The sequence below is a fragment of the Tachypleus tridentatus genome, chromosome 2 (assembly GCF_004210375.1).
Source record: "Tachypleus tridentatus isolate NWPU-2018 chromosome 2, ASM421037v1, whole genome shotgun sequence".
In the NCBI taxonomy this organism is placed as follows: domain Eukaryota; kingdom Metazoa; phylum Arthropoda; class Merostomata; order Xiphosura; family Limulidae; genus Tachypleus; species Tachypleus tridentatus.
Genome location: NC_134826.1, coordinates 3,997,923 through 4,019,709, shown reverse-complemented (window position 1 = coordinate 4,019,709; position 21,787 = coordinate 3,997,923).

Sequence of the window (21,787 nt, the reverse complement as noted above, 5' to 3'; positions counted from 1 at the left end):
AACTAGAATAACGGTTACTACAGAGGAGCCATGGTAAGTTAGTTGTTTAGTTTATAACTAGAATAACGGTTACTACAGAGGAGCCATGGTAAGTTAGTTGTTTAGTTTATAACTAGAATAACGGTTACTACAGAGGAGCCATGGTAAGTTAGTTGTTTAGTTTATAACTAGAATAACGGTTCACGAAGGAGGAGCCATGGTAAGTTAGTTGTTTAGTTTGTAACTAGAATAACGGTTACTACAGAGGAGCCATGGTAAGTTAGTTGTTTAGTTTATAACTAGAATAACGGTTACTACAGAGGAGCCATGGTAAGTTAGTTGTTTAGTTTATAACCAGAATAACGGTTACTACAGAGGAGCCATGGTAAGTTAGTTGTTTAGTTTATAACTAGAATAACGGTTACTACAGAAGTTAGTTGTTTAGTTTATAACCATGGAGGAGCCATAAGTTAGTTGTTTAGTTTATAACTAGAATAACGGTTACTACAGAGGAGCCATGGTAAGTTAGTTGTTTAGTTTATAACTAGAATAACGGTTACTACAGTTGTTTAGTTTATAGAATAACGGTTACTACAGAGGAGCCATGGTAAGTTAGTTGTTTAGTTTATAACTAGAATAACGGTTACTACAGAGGAGCCATGGTAAGTTAGTTGTTTAGTTTATAACTAGAATAACGGTTACTACAGAGGAGCCATGGTAAGTTAGTTGTTTAGTTTATAACTAGAATAACGGTTACTACCATGGTAAGAGTTGTTTAGTTTATAACCATGGTAAGTTAGTTGTTTAGTTTATAACTAGAATAACGGTTACTACAGAGGAGCCATGGTAAGTTAGTTGTTTAGTTTATAACTAGAATAACGGTTACTACAGAGGAGCCATGGTAAGTTAGTTGTTTAGTTTATAACTAGAATAACGGTTACTACAGAGGAGCCATGGTAAGTTAGTTGTTTAGTTTATAACTAGAATAACGGTTACTACAGAGGAGCCATGGTAAGTTAGTTGTTTAGTTTATAACTAGAATAACGGTTACTACAGAGAGCCATGGTAAGTTAGTTGTTTAGTTTATAACTAGAATAACGGTTACTACAGAGGAGCCATGGTAAGTTAGTTGTTTAGTTTATAACTAGAATAACGGTTACTACAGAGGAGCCATGGTAAGTTAGTTGTTTAGTTTATAACTAGAATAACGGTTACTACAGAGGAGCCATGGTAAGTTAGTTGTTTAGTTTATAACTAGAATAACGGTTACTACATACAGAGGTTACTACAGAGGAGCCATGGTAAGTTAGTTGTTTAGTTTATAACTAGAATAACGGTTACTACAGAGGAGCCATGGTAAGTTAGTTGTTTAGTTTATAACTAGAATAACGGTTACTACAGAGGAGCCATGGTAAGTTAGTTGTTTAGTTTATAACTAGAATAACGGTTACTACAGAGGAGCCATGGTAAGTTAGTTGTTTAGTTTATAACTAGAATAACGGTTACTACAGAGGAGCCATGGTAAGTTAGTTGTTTAGTTTATAACTAGAATAACGGTTACTACAGAGTTTATAACTAGAGCCATGGTAAGTTAGTTGTTTAGTTTATAACTAGAATAACGGTTACTACAGAGGAGCCATGGTAAGTTAGTTGTTTAGTTTATAACTAGAGTAACGGTTACTACAGAGGAGCCATGGTAAGTTAGTTGTTTAGTTTATAACTAGAGTAACGGTTACTACAGAGGAGCCATGGTAAGTTAGTTGTTTAGTTTATAACTAGAATAACGGTTACTACAGAGGAGCCATGGTAAGTTAGTTGTTTAGTTTATAACTAGAATAACGGTTACTACAGAGGAGCCATGGTAAGTTAGTTGTTTAGTTTATAACTAGAATAACGGTTACTACTAAGTTAGTTGTTTAGTTTATAACAGAGGTTAGAGGAGCCATGGTAAGTTAGTTGTTTAGTTTATAACTAGAGTAACGGTTACTACAGAGGAGCCATGGTAAGTTAGTTGTTTAGTTTATAACTAGAATAACGGTTACTACAGAGGAGCCATGGTAAGTTAGTTGTTTAGTTTATAACTAGAATAACGGTTACTACAGAGGAGCCATGGTAAGTTAGTTGTTTAGTTTATAACTAGAATAACGGTTACTACAGAGGAGCCATGGTAAAGTTAGTTGTTTAGTTTATAACTAGAATAACGGTTACTACAGAGGAGCCATGGTAAGTTAGTTGTTTAGTTTATAACTAGAATAACGGTTACTACAGAGGAGCCATGGTTAGTTGTTTAGTTTATAACTAGAATAACGGTAGTTGTTTAGTTTTTAGTAAACTAGAATAACGGTTACTACAGAGGAGCCATGGTAAGTTAGTTGTTTAGTTTATAACAAGAATAACGGTTACTACAGAGGAGCCATGGTAAGTTTGTTGTTTAGTTTATAATTAGAATAACGGCTTACGAAGGTAAGTTAGTTGTTTAGTTTATAACCGGTTATGAGGAATGGTAAGTTAGTTGTTTAGTTTATAACTAGAATAACGGTTACTACAGAGGAGCCATGGTAAGTTAGTTGTTTAGTTTATAACTAGAGTAACGGTTACTACAGAGGAGCCATGGTAAGTTAGTTGTTTAGTTTATAACTAGAGTAACGGTTACTACACAGGAGCCATGCTAAGTTAGTTGTTTAGTTTATAACCAGAATAACGGTTACTACAGAGGTTAGTTAGTTGTTTAGTTTATAACTAGAATAACGGTTACTACAGAGGAGCCATGGTAAGTTAGTTGTTTAGTTTATAACTAGAATAACGGTTACTACAGAGTTAGTTGTTTAGCCATGGTAAGTTAGTTGTTTAGTTTATAACTAGAATAACGGTTACTACAGAGGAGCCATGGTAAGTTAGTTGTTTAGTTTATAACTAGAATAACGGTTACTACAGAGGAGCCATGGTAAGTTAGTTGTTTAGTTTATAACTAGAATAACGGTTACTACAGAGGAGCCATGGTAAGTTAGTTGTTTAGTTTATAACTAGAGTAACGGTTACTACAGAGGAGCCATGGTAAGTTAGTTGTTTAGTTTATAACTAGAATAACGGTTACTACAGAGAGGGAGCCATGGTAAGTTAGTTGTTTAGTTTATAACATAACGGTAAGTTAGTTGTTTAGTTTATAACTAGAATAACGGTTACTACAGAGGAGCCATGGTAAGTTAGTTGTTTAGTTTATAACTAGAATAACGGTTACTACAGAGGAGCCATGGTAAGTTAGTTGTTTAGTTTATAACTAGAATAACGGTTACTACAGAGGAGCCATGGTAAGTTAGTTGTTTAGTTTATAACTAGAATAACGGTTACTACAGAGGAGCCATGCTAAGTTAGTTGTTTAGTTTATAACTAGAATAACGGTTACTACAGAGGAGCCATGGTAAGTTAGTTGTTTAGTTTATAACTAGAATAACGGTTACTACAGAGGAGCCATGGTAAGTTAGTTGTTTAGTTTATAACTAGAATAACGGTTACTACAGAGGAGCCATGGTAAGTTAGTTGTTTAGTTTATAACTAGAATAACGGTTACTACAGAGGAGCCATGGTAAGTTAGTTGTTTAGTTTATAACTAGAATAACGGTTACTACAGAGGAGCCATGGTAAGTTAGTTGTTTAGTTTATAACTAGAATAACGGTTACTACAGAGGAGCCATGGTAAGTTAGTTGTTTAGTTTATAACAGAATAACGGTTACTACAGCCATGGTAAGTTAGTTGTTTAGTTTATAACTAGAATAACGGTTACTACAGAGGAGCCATGGTAAGTTAGTTGTTTAGTTTATAACTAGAGTAACGGTTACTACAGAGGAGCCATGGTAAGTTAGTTGTTTAGTTTATAACTAGAATAACGGTTACTACAGAGGAGCCATGGTAAGTTAGTTGTTTAGTTTATAACTAGAATAACGGTTACTACAGAGGAGCCATGGTAAGTTAGTTGTTTAGTTTATAACTAGAATAACGGTTACTACAGAGGAGCCATGGTAAGTTAGTTGTTTAGTTTATAACTAGAATAACGGTTACTACAGAGGAGCCATGGTAAGTTAGTTGTTTAGTTTATAACTAGAATAACGGTTACTACAGAGGAGCCATGGTAAGTTAGTTGTTTAGTTTAAACGAATAACGGTTACTACAGAGGAGCCATGGTAAGTTAGTTGTTTAGTTTATAACTAGAATAACGGTTACTACAGAGGAGCCATGGTAAGTTAGTTGTTTAGTTTATAACTAGAATAACGGTTACTACAGAGGAGCCATGGTAAGTTAGTTGTTTAGTTTATAACTAGAATAACGGTTACTAATAACCATGGTAAGTTAGTTGTTTAGTTTATAACTAACGGTTACTACAGAGGAGCCATGGTAAGTTAGTTGTTTAGTTTATAACCAGAATAACGGTTACTACAGAGGAGCCATGGTAAGTTAGTTGTTTAGTTTATAACTAGAATAACGGTTACTACAGAGGAGCCATGGTAAGTTAGTTGTTTAGTTTATAACTAGAATAACGGTTACTACAGAGGAGCCATGGTAAGTTAGTTGTTTAGTTTATAACTAGAATAACGGTTACTACAGAGGAGCCATGGTAAGTTAGTTGTTTAGTTTATAACTAGAATAACGGTTACTACAGAGGAGCCATGGTAAGTTAGTTGTTTAGTTTATAACTAGAATAACGGTTACTACAGAGGTTAGCCATGGTAAGTTAGTTGTTTAGTTTATAACTAGAATAACGGTTACTACAGAGGAGCCATGGTAAGTTAGTTGTTTAGTTTATAACTAGAATAACGGTTACTACAGAGGAGCCATGGTAAGTTAGTTGTTTAGTTTATAACTAGAATAACGGTTACTACAGAGGAGCCATGGTAAGTTAGTTGTTTAGTTTATAACTAGAATAACGGTTACTACAGAGGAGCCATGGTAAGTTAGTTGTTTAGTTTATAACCAGAATAACGGTTACTACACTAGGAGCCATGGTAAGTTAGTTGTTTAGTTTATAACTAGAATAACGGTTACTACAGAGGAGCCATGGTAAGTTAGTTGTTTAGTTTATAACTAGAGTAACGGTTACTACAGAGGAGCCATGGTAAGTTAGTTGTTTAGTTTATAACTAGAATAACGGTTACTACAGAGGAGCCATGGTAAGTTAGTTGTTTAGTTTATAACTAGAATAACGGTTACTACAGAGGAGCCATGGTAAGTTAGTTGTTTAGTTTATAACTAGAATAACGGTTACTACAGAGGAAGTTAGTTGTTTAGTTTATAACATGGTAAGTTAGTTGTTTAGTTTATAACTAGAATAACGGTTACTACAGAGGAGCCATGGTAAGTTAGTTGTTTAGTTTATAACTAGAATAACGGTTACTACAGAGGAGCCATGGTAAGTTAGTTGTTTAGTTTATAACTAGAATAACGGTTACTACAGAGGAGCCATGGTAAGTTAGTTGTTTAGTTTATAACTAGAATAACGGTTACTACAGAGGAGCCATGGTAAGTTAGTTGTTTAGTTTATAACTAGAATAACGGTTACTACAGAGGAGCCATGGTAAGTTAGTTGTTTAGTTTATAACTAGAATAACGGTTACTACAGAGGAGCCATGGTAAGTTAGTTGTTTAGTTTATAACTAGAATAACGGTTACTACAGAGGAGCCATGGTAAGTTGTTTAGTTTATAACTAGAATAACGGTTACTACAGAGGAGTTAGTTGTTTAGTTTATAACTAGAATAACGGTTACTACAGAGGAGCCATGGTAAGTTAGTTGTTTAGTTTATAACTAGAGTAACGGTTACTACAGAGGAGCCATGGTAAGTTAGTTGTTTAGTTTATAACTAGAATAACGGTTACTACAGAGGAGCCATGGTAAGTTAGTTGTTTAGTTTATAACTAGAATAACGGTTACTACAGAGGAGCCATGGTAAGTTAGTTGTTTAGTTTATAACTAGAATAACGGTTACTACAGAGGAGCCATGGTAAGTTAGTTGTTTAGTTTATAACTAGAATAACGGTTACTACAGAGGAGCCATGGTAAGTTAGTTGTTTAGTTTATAACTAGAATAACGGTTACTAACGGTTACTACAGAGGAGCCATGGTAAGTTAGTTGTTTAGTTTATAACTAGAATAACGGTTACTACAGAGGAGCCATGGTAAGTTAGTTGTTTAGTTTATAACTAGAGTAACGGTTACTACAGAGGAGCCATGGTAAGTTAGTTGTTTAGTTTATAACTAGAATAACGGTTACTACAGAGGAGCCATGGTAAGTTAGTTGTTTAGTTTATAACTAGAATAACGGTTACTACAGAGGAGCCAGAATAACGGTTACTAAGTTAGTTGTTTAGTTGTTTAGTTTAAACCAGAATAACGGTTACTACAGAGGAGCCATGGTAAGTTAGTTGTTTAGTTTATAACTAGAATAACGGTTACTACAGAGGAGCCATGGTAAGTTAGTTGTTTAGTTTATAACTAGAATAACGGTTACTACAGAGGAGCCATGGTAAGTTAGTTGTTTAGTTTATAACTAGAATAAACTAACGGTTGTTTACTAACAGAGGAGCCATGGTAAGTTAGTTGTTTAGTTTATAACTAGAATAACGGTTACTACAGAGGAGCCATGGTAAGTTAGTTGTTTAGTTTATAACTAGAATAACGGTTACTACAGAGGAGCCATGGTAAGTTAGTTGTTTAGTTTATAACTAGAATAACGGTTACTACAGAGGAGCCATGGTAAGTTAGTTGTTTAGTTTATAACTAGAATAACGGTTACTACAGAGGAGCCATGGTAAGTTAGTTGTTTAGTTTATAACTAGAATAACGGTTACTACAGAGGAGCCATGGTAAGTTAGTTGTTTAGTTTATAACTAGAATAACGGTTACTACAGAGTTGAGCCATGGTAAGTTAGTTGTTTAGTTTATAACTAGAATAACGGTTACTACAGAGGAGCCATGGTAAGTTAGTTGTTTAGTTTATAACTAGAATAACGGTTACTACAGAGGAGCCATGGTAAGTTAGTTGTTTAGTTTATAACTAGAATAACGGTTACTACAGAGGAGCCATGGTAAGTTAGTTGTTTAGTTTATAACTAGAATAACGGTTACTACAGAAGGTTACCATGGTAAAGTTAGTTGTTTAGTTTATAACTAGAATAACGGTTACTACAGAGGAGCCATGGTAAGTTAGTTGTTTAGTTTATAACTAGAATAACGGTTACTACAGAGGAGCCATGGTAAGTTAGTTGTTTAGTTTATAACTAGAATAACGGTTACTACAGAGGAGCCATGGTAAGTTAGTTGTTTAGTTTATAACTAGAATAACGGTTACTACAGAGGAGCCATGGTAAGTTAGTTGTTTAGTTTATAACTAGAGTAACGGTTACTACAGAGGAGCCATGGTAAGTTAGTTGTTTAGTTTATAACCAGAATAACGGTTACTACAGAGGAGCCATGGTAAGTTAGTTGTTTAGTTTATAACTAGAATAACGGTTACTACAGAGGTTAGCCATGGTAAGTTAGTTGTTTAGTTTATAACTAGAATAACGGTTACTACAGAGAGAGCCATGGTAAGTTAGTTGTTTAGTTTATAACTAGAATAACGGTTACTACAGAGGAGCCATGGTAAGTTAGTTGTTTAGTTTATAACCAGAATAACGGTTACTACAGAGGAGCCATGGTAAGTTAGTTGTTTAGTTTATAACTAGAATAACGGTTACTACAGAGGAGCCATGGTAAGTTAGTTGTTTAGTTTATAACTAGAATAACGGTTACTACAGAGGAGCCATGGTAAGTTAGTTGTTTAGTTTATAACTAGAATAACGGTTACTACAGAGTTAGTTGTTTAGTTTATAACCATGGTAAGTTAGTTGTTTAGTTTATAACTAGAATAACGGTTACTACAGAGGAGCCATGGTAAGTTAGTTGTTTAGTTTATAACTAGAATAACGGTTACTACAGAGGAGCCATGGTAAGTTAGTTGTTTAGTTTATAACTAGAATAACGGTTACTACAGAGGAGCCATGGTAAGTTAGTTGTTTAGTTTATAACCAGAATAACTACAGAGGAGCCATGGTAGTTGTTTAGTTTATAACTAGAATAACGGTTACTACAGAGGAGCCATGGTAAGTTAGTTGTTTAGTTTATAACTAGAATAACGGTTACTACAGAGGAGCCATGGTAAGTTAGTTGTTTAGTTTATAACTAGAATAACGGTTACTACAGAGGAGCCATGGTAAGTTAGTTGTTTAGTTTATAACTAGAATAACGGTTACTACAGAGGTTGTTTAGCCATGGTAAGTTAGTTGTTTAGTTTATAACCAGAATAACGGTTACTACAGAGGAGCCATGGTAAGTTAGTTGTTTAGTTTATAACTAGAATAACGGTTACTACAGAGGAGCCATGGTAAGTTAGTTGTTTAGTTTATAACTAGAATAACGGTTACTACAGAGGAGCCATGGTAAGTTAGTTGTTTAGTTTATAACTAGAATAACGGTTACTACAGAGGAGCCATGGTAAGTTAGTTGTTTAGTTTATAACTAGAATAACGGTTACTACAGAGGAGCCATGGTAAGTTAGTTGTTTAGTTTATAACTAGAATAACGGTTACTACAGAGGAGCCATGGTAAGTTAGTTGTTTAGTTTATAACTAGAATAACGGTTACTACAGAGGAGCCATGGTAAGTTAGTTGTTTAGTTTATAACTAGAATAACGGTTACTACAGAGGAGCCATGGTAAGTTAGTTGTTTAGTTTATAACTAGAATAACGGTTACTACCATGGTAAGAGTTGTTTAGTTTAGCCATGGTAAGTTAGTTGTTTAGTTTATAACTAGAATAACGGTTACTACAGAGGAGCCATGGTAAGTTAGTTGTTTAGTTTATAACTAGAATAACGGTTACTACAGAGGAGCCATGGTAAGTTAGTTGTTTAGTTTATAACTAGAATAACGGTTACTACAGAGGAGCCATGGTAAGTTAGTTGTTTAGTTTATAACTAGAATAACGGTTACTACAGAGGAGCCATGGTAAGTTAGTTGTTTAGTTTATAACTAACGAATAACGGTTACTACAGAGGAGCCATGGTAAGTTAGTTGTTTAGTTTATAACTAGAATAACGGTTACTACAGAGGAGCCATGGTAAGTTAGTTGTTTAGTTTATAACTAGAATAACGGTTACTACAGAGGAGCCATGGTAAGTTAGTTGTTTAGTTTATAACTAGAATAACGGTTACTACAGAGGAGCCATGGTAAGTTAGTTGTTTAGTTTATAACCAGAATAACGGTTACGGTACACAGAGGGTAAGCCATGGTAAGTTAGTTGTTTAGTTTATAACTAGAGTAACGGTTACTACAGAGGAGCCATGGTAAGTTAGTTGTTTAGTTTATAACTAGAATAACGGTTACTACAGAGGAGCCATGGTAAGTTAGTTGTTTAGTTTATAACTAGAATAACGGTTACTACAGAGGAGCCATGGTAAGTTAGTTGTTTAGTTTATAACAAGAATAACGGTTACTACAGAGGAGCCATGGTAAGTTAGTTGTTTAGTTTATAACCAGAATAACGGTTACTACAGAGGAGCCATGGTAAGTTAGTTGTTTAGTTTATAACTAGAATAACGGTTACTACAGAGGAGCCATGGTAAGTTAGTTGTTTAGTTTATAACTAGAATAACGGTTACTACAGAGGAGCCATGGTAAGTTAGTTGTTTAGTTTATAACTAGAGTAACGGTTACTACAGAGGAGCCATGGTAAGTTAGTTGTTTAGTTTATAACTAGAATAACGGTTACTACAGAGGAGCCATGGTAAGTTAGTTGTTTAGTTTATAACTAGAGTAACGGTTACTACAGAGGAGCCATGGTAAGTTAGTTGTTTAGTTTATAACTAGAATAACGGTTACTACAGAGGAGCCATGGTAAGTTAGTTGTTTAGTTTATAACTAGAATAACGGTTACTACAGAGGAGCCATAGTTTAGTAACGGTTACTACAGAGAGGAGCCATGGTAGTTGTTTAGTTTATAACAGGTTACTACAGAGAGCCATGGTAAGTTAGTTGTTTAGTTTATAACTAGAATAACGGTTACTACAGAGGAGCCATGGTAAGTTAGTTGTTTAGTTTATAACTAGAATAACGGTTACTACAGAGTTAGTTGTTTAGCCATGGTAAGTTAGTTGTTTAGTTTATAACTAGAATAACGGTTACTACAGAGGAGCCATGGTAAGTTAGTTGTTTAGTTTATAACTAGAATAACGGTTACTACAGAGGAGCCATGGTAAGTTAGTTGTTTAGTTTATAACTAGAATAACGGTTACTACAGAGGAGCCATGGTAAGTTAGTTGTTTAGTTTATAACTAGAATAACGGTTACTACAGAGGAGCCATGGTAAGTTAGTTGTTTAGTTTATAACTAGAGTAACGGTTACTACAGAGGAGCCATGGTAAGTTAGTTGTTTAGTTTATAACTAGAATAACGGTTACTACAGAGGAGCCATGGTAAGTTAGTTGTTTAGTTTATAACTAGAATAACGGTTACTACAGAGGAGCCATGGTAAGTTAGTTGTTTAGTTTATAACTAGAATAACGGTTACTACAGAGGAGCCATGGTAAGTTAGTTGTTTAGTTTATAACTAGAGTAACGGTTACTACACAGGAGCCATGCTAAGTTAGTTGTTTAGTTTGTAACCAGAATAACGGTTACTACAGAGGAGCCATGGTAAGTTAGTTGTTTAGTTTATAACTAGAATAACGGTTACTACAGAGGAGCCATGATAAGTTAGTTGTTTAGTTTATAACTAGAATAACGGTTACTACAGAGGAGCCATGAGTTGTTTAGTTTATAACCGGTTACTGAGGAGCCATGGTAAGTTAGTTGTTTAGTTTATAACTAGAATAACGGTTACTACAGAGGAGCCATGGTAAGTTAGTTGTTTAGTTTATAACTAGAATAACGGTTACTACAGAGGTTAGAGGAGCCATGGTAAGTTAGTTGTTTAGTTTATAACTAGAATAACGGTTACTACAGAGGAGCCATGGTAAGTTAGTTGTTTAGTTTATAACTAGAATAACGGTTACTACAGAGGAGCCATGGTAAGTTAGTTGTTTAGTTTATAACTAGAATAACGGTTACTACAGAGGAGCCATGGTAAGTTAGTTGTTTAGTTTATAACTAGAGTAACGGTTACTACAGAGGAGCCATGGTAAGTTAGTTGTTTAGTTTATAACTAGAATAACGGTTACTACAGAGGAGCCATGGTAAGTTAGTTGTTTAGTTTATAACCAGAATAACGGTTACTACAGAGGAGCCATGGTAAGTTAGTTGTTTAGTTTATAACTAGAATAACGGTTACTACAGAGGAGCCATGGTAAGTTAGTTGTTTAGTTTATAACTAGAATAACGGTTACTACAGAGGAGCCATGGTAAGTTAGTTGTTTAGTTTATAACCGGTTACTGAGGAGCCATGGTAAGTTAGTTGTTTAGTTTATAACTAGAATAACGGTTACTACAGAGGAGCCATGGTAAGTTAGTTGTTTAGTTTATAACTAGAATAACGGTTACTACAGAGGAGCCATGGTAAGTTAGTTGTTTAGTTTATAACCAGAATAACGGTTACTACAGAGGAGCCATGGTAAGTTAGTTGTTTAGTTTATAACTAGAATAACGGTTACTACAGAGGAGCCATGGTAAGTTAGTTGTTTAGTTTATAACTAGAATAACGGTTACTACAGAGGAGCCATGGTAAGTTAGTTGTTTAGTTTATAACTAGAATAACGGTTACTACAGAGAATAACGGTTAGAGGAGCCATGGTAAGTTAGTTGTTTAGTTTATAACTAGAATAACGGTTACTACAGAGGAGCCATGGTAAGTTAGTTGTTTAGTTTATAACCAGAATAACGGTTACTACAGAGGAGCCATGGTAAGTTAGTTGTTTAGTTTATAACTAGAATAACGGTTACTACAGAGGAGCCATGGTAAGTTAGTTGTTTAGTTTATAACTAGAATAACGGTTACTACAGAGGAGCCATGGTAAGTTAGTTGTTTAGTTTATAACTACAGAGGAGCCATGGTAGAATAACGGTTACTACAGAGGAGCCATGGTAAGTTAGTTGTTTAGTTTATAACCAGAATAACGGTTACTACAGAGGAGCCATGGTAAGTTAGTTGTTTAGTTTATAACTAGAATAACGGTTACTACAGAGGAGCCATGGTAAGTTAGTTGTTTAGTTTATAACTAACGAATAACGGTTACTACAGAGGAGCCATGGTAAGTTAGTTGTTTAGTTTATAACAAGAATAACGGTTACTACAGAGGAGCCATGGTAAGTTAGTTGTTTAGTTTATAACCAGAATAACGGTTACTACAGAGGAGCCATGGTAAGTTAAGTTAGTTGTTTAGTTTATAACTAGAATAACGGTTACTACAGAGGAGCCATGGTAAGTTAGTTGTTTAGTTTATAACTAGAATAACGGTTACTACAGAGGTTGTTTAGTTTATAACATAACGGTTAAGTTGGTAAGTTAGTTGTTTAGTTTATAACCAGAATAACGGTTACTACAGAGGAGCCATGGTAAGTTAGTTGTTTAGTTTATAACTAGAATAACGGTTACTACAGAGGAGCCATGGTAAGTTAGTTGTTTAGTTTATAACCATGGTAGAATAACGGTTAACGGTTACTACAGAGGAGCCATGGTAAGTTAGTTGTTTAGTTTATAACTAGAATAACGGTTACTACAGAGGAGCCATGGTAAGTTAGTTGTTTAGTTTATAACCAGAATAACGGTTACTACAGAGGAGCCATGGTAAGTTAGTTGTTTAGTTTATAACCAGAATAACGGTTACTACAGAGGAGCCATGGTAAGTTAGTTGTTTAGTTTATAACCAGAATAACGGTTACTACAGAGGAGCCATGGTAAGTTAGTTGTTTAGTTTATAACCAGAATAACGGTTACTACAGAGGAGCCATGGTAAGTTAGTTGTTTAGTTTATAACCAGAATAACGGTTACTACAGAGGAGCCATGGTAAGTTAGTTGTTTAGTTTATAACTAGAATAACGGTTACTACAGAGGAGCCATGGTAAGTTAGTTGTTTAGTTTATAACTTAACGGTTACTACAGAGGAGCCATGGTAAGTTAGTTGTTTAGTTTATAACTAGAATAACGGTTACTACAGAGGAGCCATGGTAAGTTAGTTGTTTAGTTTATAACCAGAATAACGGTTACTACAGAGGAGCCATGGTAAGTTAGTTGTTTAGTTGTTTAGTTTTAGTTGTTTAGTTTACTAGAATAACGGTTACTACAGAGGAGCCATGGTAAGTTAGTTGTTTAGTTTATAACTAGAATAACGGTTACTACAGAGGAGCCATGGTAAGTTAGTTGTTTAGTTTATAACTAGAATAACGGTTACTACAGAGGAGCCATGGTAAGTTAGTTGTTTAGTTTATAACCAGAATAACGGTTACTACAGAGGAGCCATGGTAAGTTAGTTGTTTAGTTTATAACCAGAATAACGGTTACTACAGAGGAGCCATGGTAAGTTAGTTGTTTAGTTTATAACTAGAATAACGGTTACTACAGAGGAGCCATGGTAAGTTAGTTGTTTAGTTTATAACTAGAATAACGGTTACTACAGAGGAGCCATGGTAAGTTAGTTGTTTAGTTTATAACTAGAATAACGGTTACTACAGAGGAGCCATGGTAAGTTAGTTGTTTAGTTTATAACTAGAGTAACGGTTACTACAGAGGAGCCATGGTAAGTTAGTTGTTTAGTTTATAACTAGAATAACGGTTACTACAGAGGAGCCATGGTAAGTTAAGTTAGTTGTTTAGTTTATAACCAGAATAACGGTTACTACAGAGGAGCCATGGTAAGTTAGTTGTTTAGTTTATAACTAGAATAACGGTTACTACAGAGGAGCCATGGTAAGTTAGTTGTTTAGTTTATAACCAGAATAACGGTTACTACAGAGCCATGGTAAGTTAGTTGTTTAGTTTATAACAAGAATAACGGTTAGCCATGGTAAGTTAGTTGTTTAGTTTATAACCAGAATAACGGTTACTACAGAGGAGCCATGGTAAGTTAGTTGTTTAGTTTATAACCAGAATAACGGTTACTACAGAGGAGCCATGGTAAGTTAGTTGTTTAGTTTATAACTAGAATAACGGTTACTACAGAGGAGCCATGGTAAGTTAGTTGTTTAGTTTATAACCAGAATAACGGTTACTACAGAGGAGCCATGGTAAGTTAGTTGTTTAGTTTATAACCAGAATAACGGTTACTACAGAGAGAGCCATGGTAAGTTAGTTGTTTAGTTTATAACTAGAATAACGGTTACTACAGAGGAGCCATGGTAAGTTAGTTGTTTAGTTTATAACTAGAATAACGGTTACTACAGAGTTTATAACCAGAATAACGGTTACCATGCCATGGTAAGTTAGTTGTTTAGTTTATAACCAGAATAACGGTTACTACAGAGGAGCCATGGTAAGTTAGTTGTTTAGTTTATAACCAGAATAACGGTTACTACAGAGGAGCCATGGTAAGTTAGTTGTTTAGTTTATAACCAGAATAACGGTTACTACAGAGGAGCCATGGTAAGTTAGTTGTTTAGTTTATAACTAGAATAACGGTTACTACAGAGGAGCCAGCCATGGTAAGTTAGTTGTTTAGTTTATAACCAGAATAACGGTTACTACAGAGGAGCCATGGTAAGTTAGTTGTTTAGTTTATAACTAGAATAACGGTTACTACAGAGGAGCCATGGTAAGTTAGTTGTTTAGTTTATAACCAGAATAACGGTTACTACAGAGGAGCCATGTTTAGTTGTTTAGTTTATAACCAGAATAACGGTTACTACAGAGGAGCCATGGTAAGTTAGTTGTTTAGTTTATAACCAGAATAACGGTTACTACAGAGGAGCCATGGTAAGTTAGTTGTTTAGTTTATAACTAGAATAACGGTTACTACAGAGGAGCCATGGTAAGTTAGTTGTTTAGTTTATAACTAGAATAACGGTTACTACAGAGGAGCCATGGTAAGTTAGTTGTTTAGTTTATAACCAGAATAACGGTTACTACAGAGGAGCCATGGTAAGTTAGTTGTTTAGTTTATAACCAGAATAACGGTTACTACAGAGTTGTTGTTTAGTTTATAACATGGTAAGTTAGTTGTTTTTAGTTTATAACTAGAATAACGGTTACTATAACGGTTAGTTGTTTAGTTTATAACAGAATAACGGTTACTACAGAGAGCCATGGTAAGTTAGTTGTTTAGTTTATAACTAGAATGGTAAGTTAGTTGTTTAGTTTATAACCAGAATAACGGTTACTACAGAGGAGCCATGGTAAGTTAGTTGTTTAGTTTATAACTAGAATAACGGTTACTACAGAGGAGCCATGGTAAGTTAGTTGTTTAGTTTATAACCAGAATAACGGTTACTACAGAGGAGCCATGGTAAGTTAGTTGTTTAGTTTATAACTAGAATAACGGTTACTACAGAGGAGCCATGGTAAGTTAGTTGTTTAGTTTATAACCAGAATAACGGTTACTACAGAGGAGCCATGGTAAGTTAGTTGTTTAGTTTATAACTAGAATAACGGTTACTACAGAGGAGCCATGGTAAGTTAGTTGTTTAGTTTATAACCAGAATAACGGTTACTATGGAGTTAGTTGTTTAGAGCCATGGTAAGTTAGTTGTTTAGTTTATAACCAGAATAACGGTTACTACAGAGGAGCCATGGTAAGTTAGTTGTTTAGTTTATAACCAGAATAACGGTTACTACAGAGGAGCCATGGTAAGTTAGTTGTTTAGTTTATAACCAGAATAACGGTTACTACAGAGGAGCCATGGTAAGTTAGTTGTTTAGTTTATAACCAGAATAACGGTTACTACAGAGGAGCCATGGTAAGTTAGTTGTTTAGTTTATAACCAGAATAACGGTTACTACAGAGGAGCCATGGTAAGTTAGTTGTTTAGTTTATAACCAGAATAACGGTTACTACAGAGGAGCCATGGTAAGTTAGTTGTTTAGTTTATAACTAGAATAACGGTTACTACAGAGGAGCCATGGTAAGTTAGTTGTTTAGTTTATAACTAGAATAACGGTTACTACAGAGGAGCCATGGTAAGTTAGTTGTTTAGTTTAACGAATAACGGTTACTACAGAGTTAGAGCCATGGTAAGTTAGTTGTTTAGTTTATAACTAGAATAACGGTTACTACAGAGGAGCCATGGTAAGTTAGTTGTTTAGTTTATAACTAGAATAACGGTTACTACAGAGGAGCCATGGTAAGTTAGTTGTTTAGTTTATAACCAGAATAACGGTTACTACAGAGGAGCCATGGTAAGTTAGTTGTTTAGTTTATAACTAGAATAACGGTTACTACAGAGGAGCCATGGTAAGTTAGTTAGTTTAGTTTATAACTAGAATAACGGTTACTACAGAGGAGCCATGGTAAGTTAGTTGTTTAGTTTATAACCAGAATAACGGTTACTACAGAGGAGCCATGGTAAGTTAGTTGTTTAGTTTATAACCAGAATAACGGTTACTACAGAGGAGCCATGGTAAGTTAGTTGTTTAGTTTATAACCAGAATAACGGTTACTACAGAGGAGCCATGGTAAGTTAGTTGTTTAGTTTATAACCAGAATAACGGTTACTACAGAGGAGCCATGGTAAGTTAGTTGTTTAGTTTATAACTAGAATAACGGTTACTACAGAGGAGCCATGGTAAGTTAGTTGTTTAGTTTATAACTAGAATAACGGTTACTAACAGAGGAGCCATGGTAAGTTAGTTGTTTAGTTTATAACTAGAATAACGGTTACTACCAGAAGTTAGTTGTTTAGCCATGGTACTACAGTTAAGTTAGTTGTTTAGTTTATAACCAGAATAACGGTTACTACAGAGGAGCCATGGTAAGTTAGTTGTTTAGTTTATAACCAGAATAACGGTTACTACAGAGGAGCCATGGTAAGTTAGTTGTTTAGTTTATAACCAGAATAACGGTTACTACAGAGGAGCCATGGTAAGTTAGTTGTTTAGTTTATAACCAGAATAACGGTTACTACAGAGGAGCCATGGTAAGTTAGTTGTTTAGTTTATAACTAGAATAACGGTTACTACAGAGGAGCCATGGTAAGTTAGTTGTTTAGTTTATAACTAGAATAACGGTTACTACAGAGGAGCCATGTTAGTTGTTTAGTTTATAACCAGAATAACGGTTACTACAGAGGAGCCATGGTAAGTTAGTTGTTTAGTTTATAACTAGAATAACGGTTACTACAGAGGAGCCATGGTAAGTTAGTTGTTTAGTTTATAACTAGAATAACGGTTACTACAGAGGAGCCATGGTAAGTTAGTTGTTTAGTTTATAACCAGAATAACGGTTACTACAGAGGAGCCATGGTAAGTTAGTTGTTTAGTTTATAACTAGAATAACGGTTACTACAGAGGAGCCATGGTAAGTTAGTTGTTTAGTTTATAACCAGAATAACGGTTACTACAGAGGAGCCATGGTAAGTTAGTTGTTTAGTTTATAACCAGAATAACGGTTACTACTAGGAGCAGAAGTTAGTTGTTTAGTTTATAACTAGAATAACCATGGTAAGTTAGTTGTTTAGTTTATAACCAGAATAACGGTTACTACAGAGGAGCCATGGTAAGTTAGTTGTTTAGTTTATAACCAGAATAACGGTTACTACAGAGGAGCCATGGTAAGTTAGTTGTTTAGTTTATAACTAGAATAACGGTTACTACAGAGGAGCCATGGTAAGTTAGTTGTTTAGTTTATAACTAGAATAACGGTTACTACAGAGGAGCCATGGTAAGTTAGTTGTTTAGTTTATAACTAGAATAACGGTTACTACAGAGGAGCCATGGTAAGTTAGTTGTTTAGTTTATAACCAGAATAACGGTTACTACAGAGGAGCCATGGTAAGTTAGTTGTTTAGTTTATAACTAGAATAACGGTTACTATGGTAAGTTAGTTGTTTAGTTTATAACAGAGGTTACTACAGAGGAGCCATGGTAAGTTAGTTGTTTAGTTTATAACTAGAATAACGGTTACTACAGAGGAGCCATGGTTAAGTTTAGTTGTTTAGTTTATAACCAGAATAACGGTTACTACAGAGGAGCCATGGTAAGTTAGTTGTTTAGTTTATAACTAGAATAACGGTTACTACAGAGGCCATGGTAAGTTAGTTGTTTAGTTTATAACATAACGGTTACTACAGTTAAGTTAGTTGTTTAGTTTATAACCAGAATAACGGTTACTACAGAGGAGCCATGGTAAGTTAGTTGTTTAGTTTATAACTAGAATAACGGTTACTACAGAGGAGCCATGGTAAGTTAGTTGTTTAGTTTATAACTAGAATAACGGTTACTACAGAGGATGGTAAGTTAGTTGTTTAGTTTATAACCATAACGGTAAGTTAGTTGTTTAGTTTATAACTAGAATAACGGTTACTACAGAGGTTAGCCATGGTAAGTTAGTTGTTTAGTTTATAACTAGAATAACGGTTACTACAGAGGAGCCATGGTAAGTTAGTTGTTTAGTTTATAACCAGAATAACGGTTACTACAGAGGAGCCATGGTAAGTTAGTTGTTTAGTTTATAACCAGAATAACGGTTACTACAGAGGAGCCATGGTAAGTTAGTTGTTTAGTTTAACCAGAATAACGGTTAGAATAACGTTGTTTAGTTTACTAACAGTTACTACAGAGGAGCCATGGTAAGTTAGTTGTTTAGTTTATAACTAGAATAACGGTTACTACAGAGGAGCCATGGTAAGTTAGTTGTTTAGTTTATAACCAGAATAACGGTTACTACAGAGGAGCCATGGTAAGTTAGTTGTTTAGTTTATAACCAGAATAACGGTTACGGTTAGTTGTTTAGTTTATAACCGGTTACTACAGAGGAGCCATGGTAAGTTAGTTGTTTAGTTTATAACCAGAATAACGGTTACTACAGAGGAGCCATGGTAAGTTAGTTGTTTAGTTTATAACCAGAATAACGGTTACTACAGAGGAGCCATGGTAAGTTAGTTGTTTAGTTTATAACTAACGAATAAGTTAGTTGTTTAGTTTATAACCAGAATAACGGTTACTACAGAGGAGCCATGGTAAGTTAGTTGTTTAGTTTATAACCAGAATAACGGTTACTACAGAGGAGCCATGGTAAGTTAGTTGTTTAGTTTATAACCAGAATAACGGTTACTACAGAGGAGCCATGGTAAGTTAGTTGTTTAGTTTATAACCAGAATAACGGTTACTACAGAGGAGCCATGGTAAGTTAGTTGTTTAGTTTATAACCAGAATAACGGTTACTACCATGGAGTTGTTTAGCCATGGTAAGTTAGTTGTTTAGTTTATAACCAGAATAACGGTTACTAGCATGGTAAGTTAGTTGTTTAGTTTATAACCAGGTTACTACAGAGGAGCCATGGTAAGTTAGTTGTTTAGTTTATAACCAGAATAACGGTTACTACAGAGAGCCCATGGTAAGTTAGTTGTTTAGTTTATAACCAGAATAACGGTTACTACAGAGGAGCCATGGTAAGTTAGTTGTTTAGTTTATAACTAGAATAACGGTTACTACAGAGGAGCCATGGTAAGTTAGTTGTTTAGTTGTTTAGTTTATAACTAGAATAACGGTTACTACAGAGGAGCCATGGTAAGTTAGTTGTTTAGTTTATAACCAGAATAACGGTTACTACAGAGGAGCCATGGTAAGTTAGTTGTTTAGTTTATAACTAGAATAACGGTTACTACAGAGGAGCCATGGTAAGTTAGTTGTTTAGTTTATAACTAGAATAACGGTTACTACAGAGGAGCCATGGTAAGTTAGTTGTTTAGTTTATAACAAGAATAACGGTTACTACAGAGGAGCCATGGTAAGTTAGTTGTTTAGTTTATAACCAGAATAACGGTTACTACAGAGGAGCCATGGTAAGTTAGTTGTTTAGTTTATAACTAGAATAACGGTTACTACAGAGTTTAGCCATGGTAAGTTAGTTGTTTAGTTTATAACTAGAATAACGGTTACTACAGAGGAGCCATGGTAAGTTAGTTGTTTAGTTTATAACCAGAATAACGGTTACTACGGAGGAGCCATGGTAAGTTAGTTGTTTAGTTTATAACTAGAATAACGGTGGTAAGTTAGTTGTTTAGTTTATAACTAGAATAACGGTTACTACAGAGGAGCCATGGTAAGTTAGTTGTTTAGTTTATAACCAGAATAACGGTTACTACAGAGGAGCCATGGTAAGTTAGTTGTTTAGTTTATAACCAGAATAACGGTTACTACAGAGGGTAAGTTAGTTGTTTAGTTTATAACCATGGTTAAGTGGTAAGTTGTTTAGTTTATAACCAGAATAACGGTTACGGTAAGTTAGTTGTTTAGTTTATAACAGAATAACGGTTACTACAGAGTAAGTTAGTTGTTTAGTTTATAACCAGAATAACGGTTACTACAGAGGAGCCATGGTAAGTTAGTTGTTTAGTTTATAACTAGAATAACGGTTACTACAGAGGAGCCATGGTAAGTTAGTTGTTTAGTTTATAACCAGAATAACGGTTACTACAGAGGAGCCATGGTAAGTTAGTTGTTTAGTTTATAACGAATAACGGTTACTACAGAGGAGCCATGGTAAGTTAGTTGTTTAGTTTATAACAAGAATAACGGTTACTACAGAGGAGCCATGGTAGGTTTGTTGTTTAGTTTATAATTAGAATAACGGCTTACGAAAGTAAGTTAGTTGTTTAGTTTATAAGAAAAATAACGGTTACTACAGAGGAGCCATAGTAAGTTAGTTGTTTAGTTTATAACAAGAATAGAATAACGGTTACTACAGAGGAGCCATGGTAAGTTAGTTGTTTAGTTTATAACTAGAATAACGGTTACTACAGAGGAGCCATGGTAAGTTAGTTGTTTAGTTTATAACCAGAATAACGGTTACTACAGAGGAGCCATGGTAAGTTAGTTGTTTAGTTTATAACCAGAATAACGGTTACTACAGAGGAGCCATGGTAAGTTAGTTGTTTAGTTTATAACTAGAATAACGGTTACTACAGAGGAGCCATGCCATGTTGTTTAGTTTATAACCAGTTAACGGTTACTACAGAGAGAGCCGGTTACTAGAGGAGCCATGTTTAGTTGTTTAGTTTATAACTAGAATAACGGTTACTACAGAGGAGCCATGGTAAGTTAGTTGTTTAGTTTATAACCAGAATAACGGTTACTACAGAGGAGCCATGGTAAGTTAGTTGTTTAGTTTATAACTAGAATAACGGTTACTACAGAGAGCCATGGTAAGTTAGTTGTTTAGTTTATAACCAGAATAACGGTTACCACAGAGGAGCCATGGTAAGTTAGTTGTTTAGTTTATAACTAGAATAACGGTTACTACAGAGGAGCCATGGTAAGTTAGTTGTTTAGTTTATAACTAGAATAACGGTTACTACAGAGGAGCCATGGTAAGTTAGTTGTTTAGTTTATAACTAGAATAACGGTTACTACAGAGGAGCCATGGTAAGTTAGTTGTTTAGTTTATAACTAGAATAACGGTTACTACAGAGGAGCCATGGTAAGTTAGTTGTTTAGTTTATAACCAGAATAACGGTTACTACAGAGAGCCATGGTAAGTTAGTTGTTTAGTTTATAACTAGAATAACGGTTACTACAGAGGAGCCATGGTAAGTTAGTTGTTTAGTTTATAACTAGAATAACGGTTACTACAGAGGAGCCATGGTAAGTTAGTTGTTTAGTTTATAACTAGAATAACGGTTACTACAGAGGAGCCAT